General features: G+C 44.7%; 1 non-coding gene across 1 annotated transcript; it reads left to right on the top strand.

Moving 5' to 3' along the window:
* Positions 1-1342: 1342 nt before the first annotated feature.
* Positions 1343-1414, top strand: TRNAE-UUC (transfer RNA glutamic acid (anticodon UUC)). The gene has a single exon. It is a non-coding gene; the product is annotated as a tRNA-Glu (tRNA).
* The last annotated feature ends 13959 nt before the right edge of the window (positions 1415-15373 follow it).

Below are 15373 nucleotides of genomic sequence, written 5' to 3'. Positions count from 1 at the left end.
ATGATTAAGGCCGGAAGCGGCCGATACGCGTGGGGAAGGCGTTCTCACTGACCACCAAGCGCAGCCCGACCAGATACCCTGCGTGAAGCCTACCACGGAGCCTGGCGCCGGCTGACCGTGTGGGAGGACGTACCAAAGAAGGTGTATGTGGCTGGAGAGCTTGCTGGCTGGCTACACACGTGTGCACACGTTTTTAATCAGTTATTTGTGACACCCAAGGACCCTTTCTGTCCTGCTGAGTACGTGGACTACTTAGAAGAGTGGAAGCTGCTAGTTAAAAGACGGCTATGATCCTGAAACACTGAATGGGAGATGGACATAAACCTATCTGAGTGGTGAGAGACTCAGTGAGGCAGATTCTTGCTGGTTAACTGCATTTTCATCATGCTTCAAGCTTTATGAATCTATGCTTTGCCTTTGCTCTCTGTGACCTGCATGTGCTTTCGCTGGCTAGCTAGCCCTGTGGGACAATACATCCCCCTGCTTGGAACTTTGCTTTACTTTAGCATGCTGCACTCATAGTTAGTTCCTTACTATTTAGCAGATGTATGATGGGATCCCGGGTGTGACTGATGTGATACAAGTGCAAGGTGTATGTGTGAGCCCAGCTGGCTGCGCTTGTTACATCGGCAGTGAGATATGATTTTAAAGTAACATTTGGTGTTTATGCAGTGGTGTTTTTTATGCTTTATAATAAACTTTTTCTATTGATTGTGAAGTAGGGGCTGTCCTATAGTCTTGTTTCTGGTGCAGCCTATAGGTGAACAACTAATGAAAACAAGGCATCTCAGTAAGCACAGTGCCCCACGTAAGGACTCAACTCATGATCTTCAGATTATGAGACGGATGTGCTACCGACTCTGCTAACAAGGCAGTGCTTTGAGTTTTGTGCCATATACACACCAGGTACATTCAGGGGCATAACTAGGCCCCACGGGCCCCTCTGCAGAATTTCAGAGCGGGAAGAGCCGGAAGTGACGTCAGCCGCTAGAGCGTGGAGTCTGCGATGGAACGCACGGAAGAAGGTATGTATCTGCCCGCTGCCCACACACTGTAACTAGTTGGAGGGGAGCGCAGAGGGGAGAGCCCCGAGGTGAGGGAGAGGGGGGGAACTTCCCCTCTCCCCGCCGACTGTGGCCAAGGCTTTCCCCTCATGCTGCCACCCCTCCAGCCCCCACAAAACGGCCCAGGCCCCCCCCCCCCCCCCGTGGGAGCAGGGGCTGCAGGGCCTATTGTTACGTTGTTACACCACTAGGTACATTGGCTCATGGTTCGCTGTCTTGAGCTGATGCCATCTCTTTCTCTCTTTCCTCCAAGAAGAATTCAGCTTTTGCCAAATGCCTCCCATATGGTCTAGTGGTTAGGATTCCTGGTTTTCACCCAGGTGGCTATGGTTCGACTCCTGATATGGGAACAGCTAGCTTTTTAAATAGCGTTCACTTATCAGAATCAAGGATCCCAGCTACATGTATAGGAGCCCAACAAAAGCCTGCTCCTTGGAGCCTATTAGCTCAGGAGAAAAATTTCCTTCCTCTGTAATACTTGCTTTTTTATCTTCGCCCCATGTACAAAATACTTTATGGGGAAAAAGAGTGGCAAGTTTCAAAGTTTGGGTTGTCACTCTACAAGGTACTCTTATTTATCTGCACTTTTGTGCCCATTGTCAGACTCATGAAGTGGCAAATAGGCAGCTCAAGAGGAAATGCTGGAGAGCAGTAGCAATTTTCCAAACATATGTCGCAACTTTGCTGCTGATAAAGCTACAGGGGAAGAAGAACTAGTGACCTAGATTGGGGCAGAAATTCTTTACTGTACACTTTTCCGAATAGGTACCAGGGAAATACAATTCATGCACTATTGTCTAAATCAAGACAGGCCCTTTTAGTACGTATATGATAATATAAAAGAAGGTACTTTTATTAGATAAAATACAATATGTAGATACAGAGACTATACTCTATAGAGTTGTCTCTTGTGAAGTATATAAAATGGCAAAAAGGTACTGTCCTTTACTGTATTCATCTCTCTGTGTCAGGAGTATATGTCACTGGGGGGTCTTTGCCCATCCCCCACTGCTCAAAAGTGATTGACTGAGCGTGGTGTGGCTATCCCCATAAAAATTCCATATACCCAAATAGAAAGTAATTAAAACAGCCGACCGGGTCAATAAGACAGGTGGTGGTATCTGCACAGTGTATAGCTGCGTCAGCCCGCGCTCTATCGGTCTTAATACGGAGACAGTACGGAGTAGGGGGTACTCAGAACAAAACAGGCATATCTTAAGAGGTGCTCATACTAAATATAGTGCTACCTAACCCTCGACCGGTTTCACCTTAATGGCTTCATCAAGAGGTGATCAATGGTGCAAAAACATTTACATTTACAATATATACATATTCCCCCACTACTGTACATGGACAGAGTGTCCCCCTGCACACTGCTGTTAGCCCAAGTCTAAGCTTTCACTCAGGTGGCCTGGGTTTGACTCCTGGTATGGGTTGCTTTTAGCTGACCAATGAAACTGTGGACACCTTTCCTTGTTTTTTTCCATTTTCACATCATCACCAGGATTGACATGTCAAAAATGGACTTGCTCATGTAAGATCTGCTGAGCTTTGTGCGATGCAGCCTATGGGCTTGATTCACAAAAGGGTGCTAACTCAGTTAGCACGCCGAAAAGATTTTGGTGTGCTAACTAGGGTGCTAAGCAGTTAGCACTCCCAAAGCTTTTATTGATCGTGCGCAAAGTTTAGTGCTGCAGGTGCGAGCGACTAAAATGTTGCACCGGGTGCCCCTTTGGAAAAACTGATGGCAAAAGAGCCAAACCAGTTCCCACTTTGTAAAACTCAAAGCTGCAGCTTACGAACTATGTGAGAGGCAAAATGGTTGCTTTTAGCTGGCCAATTAAACTGTGGATAAGAGCCTTCCCTGTTTTTACCTTGTTCTCACTGTCACCAGGGTTGACTGGTCAAACATGGACTTGCTCTTCAGGTTATACCTGCTGAGCTTTGAGTGATGCAGCCTATAGGTGGACAAGTATTGAAAGCAAGGCATCTCAGCGGGTGTAAAGAGTATCAAAAGTCTTGGCGAAAGGATGTCCAACCTTTAGCTCTGTGCAAGGTTTAAACTCAGAACCTTCAGATTATGAGACTGACATGTTACCTAATGCGCTAGCAAGGCAATGGGCTTGTTACTGTGCCTCATGCATGTCATGTGTCATCGGCTCTTGGTTCGCAGTCTTGAGCTGATGCCTTTCTCTCAGTGTTGCTTGCAAATTTTCGCCAAAGCCATTTTCGCATCGAAAATCCCATTTTCGATTTCGCCGAATTTTTGCGAAAATAAGTACTATTTTCGCTTCAAAAGGCGAACTTTCGCAATGATATTTTCGCATTAATTTTCGCCTAAAGCCCGTTTTTCGCGTTGAATATCTAAGCCCCCTTAAAAGCTAGAATCACCAAATTTGCAGGGTATATTAAAGAGATATGTGGGTACAAGAGGAAAAAGAAATTTTTCAAAAAGACCTTATAGTTTTTGAGAAAATCGATTTTAAAGTTTCAAAGGAAAAAAGTATAAATTTAAATGCAGTAAATGACAGTTACTTAAGCAAACCTAGAGGTAGTGTAAATGTACTAATAGCAAAAGAAAGGGCCAACTGCCAAGTGCAAACTGCCAAGTGCAAGGGCAAAGGGCCAAGTGCAAAGGGCCAAGTGCAAGGGCAAAGGGCAAAGTGCAAAGGGCCAATTGCAAGTGCAAAAGGCCAAGTGCAAAGGGCCAAGTGCAAAGGGCCAAGTGCAAGTGCAAAGGGCCAAGTGCAAAGGACCTAGTGCAAAGGCAAAGTGCAAAGGCAAAGGGCCAAGTGCAAAGGCAAAGGGCCAAGTGCAAAGGACCAAGTGCAGGTTCAAAGGGCCAAGTGCAAAGGGCCAAGTGCAAGTGCAAAGGGCCAAGTGCAAAGGGCCAAGTGCAAAGGCAAAGTGCAAAGGCAAAGGCAAAGGGCCAAGTGCAAAGGCAAAGGACCAATTGCAAGTGCAAAGGGCCAAGTGCAAAGGCAAAGGGCCAAGTGCAAGTGCAATGGGCCAAGTGCAAAGGGCCAAGTGCAAGGGCAAAGTGCAAAGGCAAAGGGCCAAGTGCAAGTGCAAAGGGCCAAGTGTCAAATGAAAAGGACCAAGTGCAAAGGCAAAGGGCCAAGAGCCAAGGGCCCTTTGCACTTGACCCTTTGCACTTGGCCCTCTTCATTTGACCCTTGGCCCTTTGCACTTGCACTTGGCCCTTTGCACTTGGCCCTTTGCACTTGGCACTTGGCCCTTTGCACTTAGCCCATGGCACTTACACTTGGCCCTTTCTTTTGATATTAGTAAATTTACACTACTGCTAGGTTTGCTACAGTAACTGTCATTTACTGCATTTAAATGTATACTTTTTTCTTTGACACTTTAAAATCGATTTTCTCATAAAACTATAACAGTAGGAGAACAGAGGCGCAAGCAGGATAAAAGTGGATAAAAAAAGGTTATCATGAGAAAATTATACTCACAAACATGGGTTACCACACAGGCAACCACTGTATAGGCAGGTGAGGAGATTAGACCTGTCCTCACTCAGGGATAAGAAGTCGCTCTCTGTAGATGCGAAAGGGGGTCGATCACCCCTCCACCAGGGGTGGACACGGTATAGCAGTAGGAGAACAGAGGCGCCAGCAGGATAAAAGTGGATAAAAACTTTAAAATTTGCTGGGAGGAAGTGGTGGACTTACCTCCATAAAGCAGACACGAAAGACTGTCTGAATAGTAGTCACATTTATTACTTAGTACCCCAAAACAGTGCAACGTGTTTCGCAGGCCCAGCCCGCTTCATCAGGCAATAAAAATGGGGACAAGACAGAATTTCAGCAATAGCAGGTGTAGCGCCTCAGGCTGTTTTGGGGTACTAAGTAATAAATGTGACTACTATTCAGACAGTCTTTCGTGTCTGCTTTATGGAGGTAAGTCCACCACTTCCTCCCAGCAAATTTTAAAGTTTTTATCCACTTTTATCCTGCTGGCGCCTCTGTTCTCCTACTGCTATACCGTGTCCACCCCTGGTGGAGGGGTGATCGACCCCCTTTCGCATCTACAGAGAGCGACTTCTTATCCCTGAGTGAGGACAGGTCTAATCTCCTCACCTGCCTATACAGTGGTTGCCTGTGTGGTAACCCATGTTTGTGAGTATAATTTTCTCATGATAACCTTTACTTCATTTATGCTTAACATACTACGCTATATTGGGCTCTCGGTTTCTCTACACTTTATCATAAAACTATAAGGTCTTTTTGAAAAATTTCTTTTTCCTCTTGTACCCACATATCTCCTTAATATACCCTGCAAATTTGGTGACTCTAGCTTGTAAGGGGGCTTAGAGATTCAACGCGAAAAAACGGACTTTAGGCGAAAATTAATGCGAAAATATTCGGCTTTTCGCCTTTCGAAACGAAAATAGTATTTATTTTCGCGGAAATTCGACGAAAAGAATATTTGCATTTTCGCTCATCACTGCTTTCTCTCTCTCTCTCTCTTTCTCTTTTTTACCCAGATACATTTGCCTTTTGCTGTATGGCTCCCATATGGTCTAGTGGTAAAGACTCCAAGTTTTCACTCAGGTGGCCTGGCTTTGACTCCCGGTATGGGTTGCTTTTAGCTGACCAATGAAACTGTGGACAACACCTTTCCTTGTTTTTTCATTTTCACATCATCTCCAGGATTGACAGGTCAAACACGGGCTTGCTCTTAATGTAAGATCTGCTGAGCTTTGTGCGATGCAGCCTATATGTGGACAAGTTATGAAAACAAGGCATCTCAGTGGGTAGGAAAGTTATCAGAAGTCTTTGCGATAGCCTTGTAAGCTCATAGGTCAGTGATGGCTAAACCTTGGTAGCTGTGACAAAACTACAAATACCATCATGCCTTAGCCTCCCCGAGTTATGCTTAGAGCTGTCAGAGTATTGCAATGCCTCATGGGACTTGGAGTTCCACCACAGCTGGAGTGCCAAGGTTAGCCATCACTGTCATAGGTGGATTTGCCCTAACCAAAAGGATGGCCAAATATAAGGACAGCGCTCTGTGCAAGGATTGAACTCAGAACCTTCAGATTACAAGACAGACATGTTACCTAATGGACTAACAAGGCAGTGGGCATGTTGTTGTGCTTCATGCACATTAGGTACATCGGCTCTTGGTTTGCGGTCTTGAGCTGATGCCTTTCTGTCTCTCTCTTTCTATTTTTTCCCAGATGGATTTGCATTTTGCTGTATGGCTCCCATATGGTCTAGTGGTAAAGACTCCAAGTTTTTACTCAAGTACACTGGCTTTGACTCCCGGTATGGGTTGCTTTTAGCTGACCAATGAAACTGGACAACACCTTTCCTTGTTTTTTTCCATTTTCACATTATCACCAGGATTGACAGGTCAAAAATAGATTTGCTCTTCATGTAAGACCTGCTGAGCTTTGTGCGATGCAGCCTATACCTGGACAAGTAATGAAAACAAGGCATCTCAGTGGGTGGGAAAGTTATCAGAAGTCTTTGCAATAGCCTTGTATGCTCCTAGGTGGACTTGCCCTAATCAAAAGGATGTCCAACCATAAGCACAGTGCCCTGCATACGGATTGAGCTCTCAACCTTTAGATTATGAAACTAATGTGCAACCTACTGCGCTAACAATGCAGTACTTTTACTTTTTTTGTCTCATACACACCAGGTACATTGGCTCATGGTTTGCTGTCTTGAGCTGATGCCATCTTTTTCTCTCTCTTTCTTGCCAGATGAATACAGCTTTTGCCAGATACCTCCCATGTGGCCCAGCGGTTAGGATTCCTGATTTTCACTGTGGCCAAGGTTTGACTCCTGACATGAAAGCAACCAGTCTTTTTAATAACGTCACTTGTCAGAATCGAGGATCCCAGCTACGTGTACTGGAGCCCAACAAAAGCCTACTTCTTGGGGCCTATTAGCTAAGGAGAAAAACGGCTGTTGGCCAGAAAAGCCCTTCCTTCCTCTGTAATACTGGCTGTTTTCTCTTCGCACCATGTACAAAATACTCAACGGGGAAAAGAATGGCAGTTTTCAAAGTTGTTGTCATTCTACAAGGTACTCTTATTTATCATCGCTTCTGTGCCCATTACCAGACTCGTGAAGTGGCAAATAGGCAGCTCAAGAGGAAATTCTGGAGGGCAGTAGCAATTTTTCCAAACCTCTTTTGCAATATTGTTGCTGATAACATTACAGAGGAAGAAGAACTAGTGATCTAGAGTGGAGAAGAAATGCGTTGTCACTTTCTGATTCAAGTAAATGAGGCTTCCCATGGCCTCTTCAGGGTTTTTTGTTTGCGACAACTCTTCTTTACCTTGAAAAAGCTGATGGCAAGAGAGCCAAACCAGTTCTCACTTTGTAAAACTCAAAGCTGCAGCTTACTAACTATGTGAGAGGCAAAATTGTTGCTTTTAGCTAACCAATGAAACTGTGGACAAGAGCCTTCCCTGTTTTTTCATTGTTCTCACTGTCACCAGGGTTGACAGGTCAAAAATGGACTTAGATTTAGGTTAGACTTGCTGAGCTTTGAACGATGCAGCCTATGGGTGGACAAGTAATGAAAATAATACATCTCAGTGGGTGGGAAGGTTATCAAAAGTCTTTGTGATAGCCTTGTAAGCTTATAGGTAGACTTGCCTTAAACAAAAGGAAGTCAAACCACAAAGACAGTACCCCGTGTGAGGATTGAACTCACAACTTTCAGATTATGAAACTGATGCAGCACATACTGCACTTACGAGGCAGTGCTCTTATCACTGTGCTTCATACACACCAGGTGCATTGGCTCATGGTTCACTGTCTTGAGCTGATGTCATCTCTGCGTCTCTCTTTCTCTTTTTTTCCAGATGCATTCAGCTTTTACCAAATGTCTCCAATATGGTATAGCAGTTAGAATTCCAGGTTTTCACCCAGGCAGGCAGCCCAGGGTTGACTCCCTAAATGGGAACACCTAGCCATTTAAATAACATTCACTCATCAGAATCAAGGTTCCTAGCTACGTGTACCAGAGCCCAGCAAAAGCCTTCTCCTTGGGGCCTATTAGTTTAGCAGAAAAATGGCTGTTAGCCAGAAAAAGGCCCTTACTTCATCTGTAATACTGGCTGTTTTCTCTTTGCCAAATGTACAAAATACTTATCAGTGGAAAAGAATGGCAATTTTCAAAGTTGTCATTGTCACTCTACAAGTTACTCTTATTTATTGTCACTTTTGTGCCCATTGCCAGACTCATAAAGTAGCAAAGAGGCAGCCCAAGAGGAAATGCTGCTAGCAATTTTTCCAAACATCTTTAGCAACTTTGCTACTGATAATGCTACAGGGGAAAAAAACTAGTGACCTAGAGTGGAAAAGACATGCTTTGCCACTTTCTGGTTCAAGCGAATGGGGCTTCTCATGGCCTCTTCAGGGTTTTGTTGTTTGTTTGTTTGTTTGTTTGTTTGAGACAACAACTCTCCACCTTAGGAAATTTGATGGCAAGAGTGCCAAACCAGTTCCCACTTTCTAAAACTGAAAGCAGCAGCTTATGGACTATGTGAGAGGCAGAATTATTGGTTTTAGCTGCTCAATGAAACTGTGGACAAGAGTCTTCTCTTTTTTTTCCTTTTTTTTTACTTGTTCCCAATATTATTCTTAAAGGATACCAGAGTCAAAAAGCTCTGGAGAAACAGGGGGAGCCGGCATGTATAGTATAGTGAGCTGTCCTGATGGCCACCACTTCCCCGTTCTCCTGTGTCCCCCTCCTTTCTCATCTAAAGCCCCCCCAGCAGCCTCTTCCAGGCTGCCGGAGTCGGGCTCCACTGTGCAGCTGCTAGCCCAGCTTGCGCTCATCCCTCAGCACGTGACCACGAGCGGGAGCGCTCGATGCATGCGCATGACGTCATGATTACTTGTTAATCGATTGTTAGATCAATTTTCTTTTTAATAAATTTACGGTATATTAAGTCTTTTTTCATTTTATCTAGCACATAATAAAATAATAATAATAGAAAACAAGCAATTGGATGTACCTACCCCACATTCCATGCTTTCTAAACTGTCGTACTCTCTCTGTATTTCTCTCTTCCAACCATCTGCCATGCTATTTGCCCACCCACTTAGCTTCCAAAACTCAGTGTCTGCGCTAAACTCTGTCCTGTGCTATGCCCAGCTGTCACATATTTGATAGTGTTATATGTCATTTAATAACAAAGCTGAAGCAAAACTCCAAGGGTGTACATTTGGAGGGTGAATGTTTATGATATCACTGATTTACACCATCCACACTGTTTGCACCCTTAGTCAGTCACACCATATACCACTTCCACTGTTCACCCACTCAGAGAGGTACACAACCCCCACTGTACAAACATCCTAAAGGCCCTTTCACACTAGCTTAGCTAATGCATGCACAAATCCAATTTCATGCACGTGTAACGATGCATGGCATGTGTGATGGAAAGTTGCGTTTCAGAGCAAATCTGTGGCAATACTACTAATTGACCTGTGTAGGGGACATCGGGGCTGGGTGCTGGACAGGAGGTATATTTCCCCGTTATTTGGGCTGTGGTCTCTTTAAAAACTAGATATGTGCCTGGGAAGGAGTTCGGGATTGCTTGGCAGCTTGCTGCCTTTGATGTTTTGGTTTTTTTTCAGGGCCGGACTCCTGGAATGGGAGGGAAGGAAGGGTGGGCCTTCCCATTCCACCCAGGTACACACCTGGTTTTCTGTGAAGTAGGAAGAAGCTCTGTGTGATCATTTGCATACAAGAGGCAGCACAGATGCAGTCTGAGGGGAGTTGATGTGCATGGAGAATGTGTGCTGCTGACCTCCTGACAAGTGTGTTTAGAGACATTGCTGGGAGCCAAACCATACTGTGGAATGCTGATTTGTATGGCTTTGGTCAAGGAAATGAACAGTATTGAATAAGATGGACTTTACTACTGCAAAGCTGAAGTAAGCCTTTCATTTATTTTCCAATTTATGCTGGAGCAAAGCTGTTTAAGTTACTGCTGCAAATAAAAGGACTTGTTTTATACAACTGTGTACTACATGCTGGCTGTAGACTTCACACCCGACAAGATATAGTTTGCAGAAAAATACAAACAGTAGCGCAGATATGGATAATGTCTGCTGCTGGAGATAGGGCTGGCTCCAAAGCACAGGTGAAGTAAAAGAAAGGTTTGCAATTACCTCAGCGCAAAATAACAAGCAAAGTCTGAGAATCAGTGTAGCCAGGAGATTGTAAAACTCACAGTACCTTATCCTGTAGTAACCAAACCCCCAGGGAAGCGTGCTCAAGCAAAACACCAACTACCTGGACTCCCCAATCAGGTGACCTCTCCAACTTCCTGCTTACGCCTGTTCCACAGTGGTTTCTTCCTATTTGTTAAGCCAATGAAAGCCCGGCTGTTGCTTCCTGGTAGAAAAATGTCTTGTTTATTTGCACATAACAAAAGTAGCCTTCACTTCCCGACTCGAGTTTCGGCGTAATGCCGTCATCATGAAGGCATTACCCCGAAACTCGAGTCATTAAGTGAAGGCTACTTTTGTTATGTGCAAATAAACAAGACATTTTTCTACCAGGAAGCAACAGCCAGGCTTTCATTGGCTTAACAAAGAGGAAGAAACCACAGTTCAGCTCGGGGTTACCGCTCCTGGCATGTTTTTACCACCCTGAGCTGAACTCTTGATTAACGCAAAGGAGGTTAACATATGAACTGTCAACCCTCAACAATATTTGTATTTTATTATTATTTGCTGTTGCGTATGTAATTTTTAAAAAGGGTAATAAAGAGAAATTTAAACAATGTAAACTCACCAGCACTGTTAATACCCCTTGCAGGGCCGTCCTCAGAAATGTTTGGGCCCCATTCTGGGCCCCCCTCACTCTACTCTGCCCCCACATAGCAAATCAAAATTTTTGAAGGCCTGAACACACTAACGTCTGTGCGTCTGCTTTTCATGCACTCCCATGGCTGGGAGCGTTCTGCATATGCTCAGTTCATTAAGACTGTGCACAGAATACTGCCAGCTATGCGAGCACGAAGGAGGAGGTACACGGCCCAGGAACAGTGCATGTGCAGTGCCCTGCAACCCAGCTGGATTGTGTGTACTTCACAGAAGCTCAACAGATTGGACCGGAAGGGTATCAAGGTAGCTGATGGACTACAAGGGCTGGAAGATAAGTAAAAATAATTTTCTCCCATTTGTCTCAGGTTGACTTAATTCACTAACTGACTAAGGTTCTGGATGATCCTCCCGGCACCTCTCACCACATTAATGGACAGCCAAAAGAACAGACACAGCCTGCAGTTGGTACCTGTGTATGGCACTCTTTACCGGGCCCCAGATTTACTCGGGGCCCCATACAGCAGTCGCTTCTGTAAAGCCCTGAAGGCGGCCCCGACCCCCAGCTCGTACACACCCAACTCTACGCAGCATCCTCTTCTACATTTCCACACCCACATGACCACAAATCAACCACAATAAACACACCCTGACATTCTCCAAATATATATATATATATATATATATATATATATATATATATATATATATATATATATTATAATAAATGCAGGGCAAGTTCTCTCATGAAGCAATGTGAAACAGTTGCATCAGGCGCAGAGATTATAGGGGCAGCATGTTTGTTCTGTGTGTTACTTTGTGTTGCTGTGTGTACACTTACAGCATGCAGTCAGGGTAGGTGGAGAAACAAGAGGAGAGCGAGGGGTCATCATTGGGGAAAAGCAGCTTGATGTGCTGTGTAGGGAGTTTTACAGCGAGTGAGGAGAATGGAGGCTGGAGAGCAACAGTGTTTCATTTGACTTGCACAGCAGTAGGGAGGAGGTGGCACTGCTGTCCTGACTCAGGAGGAATGGAGGACGGCCGACTGGCTGAGAGTGAGCAGCTTGTTTATCACAGACTCGCAACCAGCTAGCCAGTGTTTTATTGTGTTGAGCTGCAGAATGTCATGTCTCAGGTTTTTGCATATGCTCCCTTGCTGACTGACAACATTAAATGAAGCAGGGCAAATTGTCGGGTGCTGTGCGATCATTTCAAATCGGGAGGAGAGGGGGGGAAGGTCATCCTCATACGTTTGCCTCAGGCAGCAAGAAGTCTAAGTGATTGATCACTGCGTGAGACTCATTTTGCATGAGCGATCATGCAAATATTGCACATGCACGCAATTTTCGAATTGAGATTTTTTTTTTTTCAGTCTTCGAGGTTACAAATTACCTGTGTAGCTGTGGGGTGAACGTCTTGTACTTTTGCTCTAGCGCTGGTTCATAATTCTGGAAAATAAAGGTAATGAAGTCAGTTTTAAGTAAAAATATAGTTTTTCATAGCAATATCTGTAAGAAACTGGCCTGAATTATTCTGCTAAACAATTTTAAAATGTCACCAGAAAAGAATTCCGTTAAAGATTAATTTAATAAATGAAACAAAGACATTGGAGAAATAGGCTTAGATTTGACAGGGGAACTGAGAAACTGGGAAGGCTTCCAAATGCTTCATTTATAGAGCCAGCGTGGAAAAAACCACATTCTTCAGCACATGGAGCTCCTGATTTTATAAGCGATACCAAACTCTTCTTGACCTTTTTTAATACAAGTTCTTCCAAGCCATATGACTTCCATATTAGATCAGATTAACCTGTCTGACGCATAGCCGAAACACATGGGATGCAGAACATTTACTTCTGCTCTCTCCTAATTTATCAGTTACTTCACTGGTCAGGTCTCACAATGAATATTAAGGTGTGCTAAGTATCTCTGGTTCGCTAACAGTAAAAGAGAAAAAACCAAAAGATTTTACATGTAGAATTGGTTCTATAATATTACTTGGTGAAGGCTAGATAAAATCTTGATTAAAGCAAATCTTTAATATCTACTTGTAGTATAAATATGCTAAACATGTACAAGTTGCCCCACTGAGCAGGATCATCCACAACAAGGCAAGCTAGGCAAGTGCCTGGGACCTAGTGGGTGTCAGTAGGGCTAGCTGCCACCTTCTTTGACACACTCTCTCACCTCAAATTATAAAAAAAAAAAAAAATAGGGAGAGCCAAAGCTACTTCCTTGTCTCGAGCTCCATCTCATCTTAATCCTTTACTGTTGCCCTCTAATCAATATTTATGAATGATAAACTCTGATAATGTCTACTATGTACTTGTTCATGCCAATAAACCTACTAAAAAGATTTTTTTATAGAAAAAAAAAAAAAAGTATAGGTACACACAGTACTGGTAGGCAAGTATAGGTACACACAGTACTGGCAGGCAAGTATAGGTGCCCCCAGTATAAGCAGCCAGGTATAGGTGCCCCCAGTATAGGCAGCCAGGTATAGGTGCCCCCCTGTATAGGTAGCCTGGTATAGGTGCCTCCAGTATAGGTAGCCAGGTGTTGGTGCCCACAGTATCGGTAGCCAGCTAAAGGTGCGCACAGTATCAGTAACTAGATATACGTACCCCTAGTATAGGTAGCCAGGTGTAGGTGCCCCCAGTAGAGGTAGCTAAGTATAGGTGCCCCCAGTATAGGTAGCCAGGCATACGTGGCGCAGTGGTGGGCGCATAGAGCATAATCAGATACTCACATTGCAGGGGGATCCAACACCGCATGTACTTGTATTGTACTGCATTCCATCTCACAGTAACAGTGTCCTCTAGGGCAAGGAAGTAAGTAGGTAGTACACGCTGCGCTGCATCCCCCGGCAATGTAAATATATCAGATTACTCACTCAGCTGTTCTTTGCACCCTCTACTGCGCCCCCCCCCCCCTTTCAGCACATGTGGAGGACAAGCGTGCCTAGTCGCAGCCGTGACCTCTGCGACTGTGGTCCTTTACACCACTCATTAGCCTCCATTCTCACCACATTCAGTAACAAAATGTCGGAAAATTACTGACTGAAGTATGACCATGTTCACATTCACAATTAGAATTGGCCCCAACCTCCGATTTTCAGTTCACGAACCGGGTTTGCGAACTTCCGCAAAAGTTTGGTTCGTGCGAACTTCCGCTAACCGCAATAGACTTCAATGGGGAGGTGAACTTTGAAAACTAGAAACACTTATGGTGGCCACAAAAGTGATGGAAAAGATGTTTCAAGGGGTCTATTTGCATGGATGAGTGGGATACACGTCAAAAGTCCCGGGGAAAAATCTGGATTTGATGCAAAGCGGCGTTTTAAGGGCAGAAATCACATTGAATGCTAAATTGCAGGGCTAAAGTGCTTTAAAACATCTTGCATGTGTATACATCAATCAGGGAGTGTAATTAGAGTACTGCTTCATGCTGACACACCAAACTCACTGTGTAATGCACCGCAAACAGCTGTTTGTGTTGTGACGGCCGTGCTGGACTGATGCGCACCATGGCGAGAGTGCAGGCGATAGTGGTTTTCAAGCCCATATGGTTGCAAGGCTGAGGTAGCTCAATGACAGAACAACAGTGACTGTTCAGCTGATCAATTTGGTCTGTCCACAATGAAGCAATGACCTTATTATCTTGGGTGTGCGCAAGCCCCTTCACCACGGCAAGATAATGATCACGTAGGGGAATTGGCACATGTACATGCCTTTTGTTTTGTTGTTGCAGCTGCAGTTCAGCCAGAAAAATTAGGCAGGCCTGTACACGCACGAGAAAAAGTAGTATAGCGGCCGCTGCTAGCAGTGGCCTTAAAAATTTAGGAATCCACCTGGAGTCCTGGACCCTGTTGGTGGTGGCGGAAAAGGCAGTCAAGTGGCCTGCGGGCAAAGGTGCTGTGTGGGGAGCAACTTAGTCTTGGGGCAGGCAGTCACACGACATGCAGGCAATGATGCTGTGTGTGGGGACTGACTTAGTCTTGGGGCGCATTGTAATGCATAGTTGCCAGCTCGTTCTGCAAGTGCTGCATCCTTTCAGCCTTCAGGTGAGTTGGTAACATGTCCGCCACTTTGTGCCTATACCGAGGGTCTAGTAGGCCACCCAGTACAGCTCATACCACTTGAGTTTTTTTATACGGGGGTCCCTCAACAGGCTGGACAGCATGAAAGACGCCATCTGCACAAAGTTGGATCCAGATGTACTATCCATCTCCTCTTGCTCTTCCTCAGTGACGTCAGGTAAGTCCTCCTCCTCCCCCAGCCACAAACAATACCACGGGAACGTTGAGCAGCACAAGCCCCCTGCGATGCCTGCTGCGGTTGTTCTTCTGCCGCTGCCGCCTTCTCCTCCTCCTCCAAAGAAACACAGTAGTTAATTACTTCCACACGGTCTTCTAATTACACATAACTTTATTAAATGTAGTATACAAAACATCCAAACCCCCATTAAAAGGTGAGTTAGAGGTAAATTGCAG

The sequence above is a fragment of the Hyperolius riggenbachi genome, chromosome 3 (genome assembly GCF_040937935.1).
Source record: "Hyperolius riggenbachi isolate aHypRig1 chromosome 3, aHypRig1.pri, whole genome shotgun sequence".
NCBI lineage: Eukaryota > Metazoa > Chordata > Amphibia > Anura > Hyperoliidae > Hyperolius > Hyperolius riggenbachi.
Note: the sequence above shows the minus strand (reverse complement) of the source record. Positions and strands in the feature narration are given on the sequence as shown.